General features: G+C 41.4%; 1 long non-coding RNA gene across 1 annotated transcript; it reads left to right on the top strand.

Moving 5' to 3' along the window:
• Nucleotides 1-5: 5 nt before the first annotated feature.
• Nucleotides 6-3573, top strand: LOC107204652. Its single transcript, XR_004497605.1, has 3 exons — nt 6-120; nt 465-613; nt 1465-3573. It is a non-coding gene; the product is annotated as an uncharacterized LOC107204652 (long non-coding RNA).
• Nucleotides 3574-3878: the final 305 nt, after the last annotated feature.

Genomic DNA, 3878 nt, shown 5'->3' with positions numbered 1-3878 from the left:
GCCCCTTCCCCGCCACCACCGCTGCACCGCGGCCAGCGGAAGCGCCAGGTCCCTTTAAAGCCCTGGCTCTTTTAGAAGAGTGTCAAAATACGCACCCGCGCGTTGGAGGACTCACCACTGGTAAATACTGCTGAAAGCGTGAAGCCTGCATATGCAAAAAGCTCCAAAGCAATGGTAGAGTTATTTGGAAAAGGTAGTGGAAGTTGAAGGGGGAATGCTCAGGGAGTGAATAAAAAGTCCATCTCTAGAGCTCTAGTAATATATTCAACTCCTTGTTGACTATTTCACAGGGAAGAGGTTGTCCTCATCTCCAGCTTTGCCTCCAGACACAACCTAGGAGAATTTTGCAACACAGAGAATGCAGAATTGTCACTATGCAGGAACGCTGCGGGGGCAGAAGTACTTATAAAAAGGGATTTAAGTGCTCAGCAATATACCCATCTACTCACATGTGTTGGTTCCAGGGGCAAGTAAAAGGTTCCCAAAACTGCAAGACATCTGGAAGAGTGCCCAGACAGGAACTGGATTGAGGTGGTATAGTGAGAAGAAATGGAAATAACACTGTAAAAATGGATTGAAGAAATGGAGAAGCAATATTTGAGGAAAGGCAAAGGTAAGAAGAACAAGATACCATTTTTGGTTTTTTTCCTGCCAAAAGCAGTAAAACCCTATAAGCTATCTATTTTCACTCTTAAGTCTATTGTTTGTGTTGAAATGACTCACAGAACCCAGGATGTTTAAAGTGTACAAACATGAAACTGGATGAAAAGCCATTTTTCAGATAAGCTAGTCGCTTGTTCATGTGGTTATCTGTTGTCAGTCAGCTGTGGGTTAGAGTCACAGTAGGGCAGGGTATTACAGCTAGTCTAAGTGCAAGCACTTTCAGCAAAAAAATTCGTTCAGAAATTTAATTGCAGAGTTTTGAAATGGCTCTGCTTGGCAAAGACCTTCTCTCATAGGCTGCTTAAAGACAGAAGTGGTCTGCAAAGGCATGAGTGAAACCATCAGAACAGAAGCTAGTGCTCTTGCCCTGTTGATAATGCCTCACTGGTATTATGGTTACCTGCACCATCTGACACTGTGCATTTTCTCACTCAGATTACGAAGGACTCACCTTCAGTTCCTCAGAACTGGCCCAGAGAAGGAGGGCAGTATGATGGCAGGGTACCCAGTGGGGAGTAATGATGCACAGCAAGATTTGTTCTTTTGTGTCCTAAGTTAGAAACCTGGTGTGCTGCCTTGTGACACATCCAATCTGCTTCTGACCATCTAAGAACATGCCTTACTCACTGCTGTGACTGCTTGTTCAGACTCTGTGAGGTTCTGGTGAGAGTGAGTTACATTGCTCCTAGCCACTGCAAGATGACTCATTTGCAGACACATCCTGGTTTTGATGTGCCTGGCACACAGTTCATCTTTACATACCTGTATTGTGTAATATTCAGCTGCCCCTTTTTCTTGCAGGTCCTCCCCAAAATGTGGTCCTGGCTGGTGAGATCTTGTTTCATAAATGGTGGAAAGAGGGCAGGGATTCTTACAGACAAGGTACAGCTTGGTTTAGCATGGTGACATGAGATTGGTGCACTTGGATACTCTCCAGGAACATCATTGTTACCTTGGTTACATACTTCCCATTTTCACATTTAATGAATGAAAATATAATCCAATAATAGCAAAGTTTAAAAAAAAGAGCACTTCAAAACCAGGCTTTAACAAAATGTAGGGCTTCTTTAACTTGATCCTACTAAAAATACAGGTAGAGGATCTACGTCCTGCTCCCAGCATTTACAGAACATGAAGATTTTGTAGGCTTCATTCAGCCTTCAATACCTGAATGTTCAATTTCATAGATTATGGTGCTGAGTTTTGCAGATACGTTAAAAACCAAAGGGAATACTGTGTGTAAAATTCACATGAAATGCATGTATGTTGGAAAACGCATAGCTATTTGTTTTTTTTACTTTGTACCAGATGCAAATATTTCTACATGTAGTTTTGGTAAAACACCAAAACTTCAGAAGCTCAGTTTTGTTACTCCAGAAGAACAGATTAAAAAAAAAAAAAAAAGAAAAAAAGAAAATAAAGAGAAAAATGCAACAGCACCACCCTGCTGCCATCTCTTTGTCAGATGGATAATAGCAAAAGATCCACTCAAAGAATTGCAGTTGGGTTAACTAGCCAAGTTTTTCAAAAGTCATCTGAAATGAAAATGTTAGGCTAACTAATCCCTACCCCAGCTCAAGCATGGCAGTATTCAGCTTTACTGAAGAAATAAAACTGCTTTAACATTCCTGGTAGTGAGAAACAGAGGCAGTCCATGGAGCCAGTGGAAAAATTGCTTCCATGAGTAAGGGTTTCATAGCAACTGCAACAATATAGGTCAGGAAGGGAATAAAAGAAATTGTTTAGTCCAGTAGTGACAAAATTCTGGCGCAGGCACCAAGTCTTTAACTGGCATGGATCTGGGCTGGCACCAGGAGCTCTGAATCACAGGGCCTTTGACAAAGAATTTGGCACTGAGCATCAGAAGCTTGCTGTCAGTTACTGGTCTGGTCCAGCCCACAGCAGTAAGGCAGGTTTGAACATATCCAGACACTGGTGACAAATATTTGCCATCACGTGCTTCACATTCTCTGGTTGGGAGTCCATGAGGCCCCCAGTTTCACTCCTATTGATACACAGCCATATAATTTTGCAGCATTTGAAGTTTTCTTCTTGTCCTTCTCCCAGCATCTGTGAGAACAGCTGGTTGTTGTTCTCTTGATAATGACATCATTATTTATTACATGTAGATATCACCTTAATGCCTCTGAAGCTTTTCTCATCCAGGTGACACAAATCCAGGTCTTGCATCTTTCCAGCACATATCACCGTCTGTGCTTTTCTCTCTGTTACCAAGTTAATGTAAAAAGTGCAGTGTGAGAATCTAGGGTAAGAGAAGGTGATAGAGTTTTACAAAATCTCTTAAGTACATTGGCTTTACCCACTCACAGTCCTTTTCTCAAGGTCTGCATTCCCTTACACTCTCACATCCACACAATTACAAGGACCAACATGTTCAGGTGGTCTGGGCAGGGCCACAACACAGAGGACCAGAGGGCCATGGAGCTCCATCCTTGGAGGTACTCAAAAGTCACCTGGACACAGTACAGGTGGTCTTCCTTTAGCAAGGGGCATGGACAAGATGACCTACAGAGGTCCCTTCCAACCTCAGCCGTTCTGTGATTCTGAGAAGAGATGACTCATCAGGCATCAGATGCTCAACATCTCCCTTGAGCAATGACAAACTAATTTTTGGACAGGTGTTTTGTACCCAATAACCAAAAATCATTATGACATGATTCTTTTGCATCAGACTCCTGCTTATTTCCACCTCCATAAATTTTAGGCAAGTCTGGTCTGAGTTTCAGTCCGTGTTATAGATGGTTTAGAAATGAAAAGAATGTGATGTGATATTACCTTCTTATTTGTTAGAGGTAGAGTCTTCTGCTGGTGGGTAGTCTGTGTTCTGGTTTGACTGGAATGGTAAATGCAGGAAACAGTCCTAGATCTTTCTGTTGGGGACTATGTCTTTCCCTTTATATTAATGTGGTCCATTTTTTTAATTGAATATAATCCATTGTTATCATGCTTGTGCAGTTATATATCCACTCAACCTTCATTTCTGCCCTCTTAGTATTTCTACTACAAATCAGTACCTCTGCACACATTCATTTAACTTTCATTTCACTTTTATTGTCTAACCCTTTCTTTTAATATACTGTGCTCAACAACAAATACCATATTCCAAGTAAGAACTCAACCACAATGAATACAATTGCTGTACATTTTGGACATGATTTTCCTTCTAACATGTCTACAGGAACAATTTTTATTTT

The sequence above is a fragment of the Parus major genome, chromosome 1A (genome assembly GCF_001522545.3).
Source record: "Parus major isolate Abel chromosome 1A, Parus_major1.1, whole genome shotgun sequence".
Classification (NCBI taxonomy): Eukaryota; Metazoa; Chordata; class Aves; order Passeriformes; family Paridae; genus Parus; species Parus major.
This window is presented reverse-complemented; position numbering and strand designations above follow the sequence as displayed.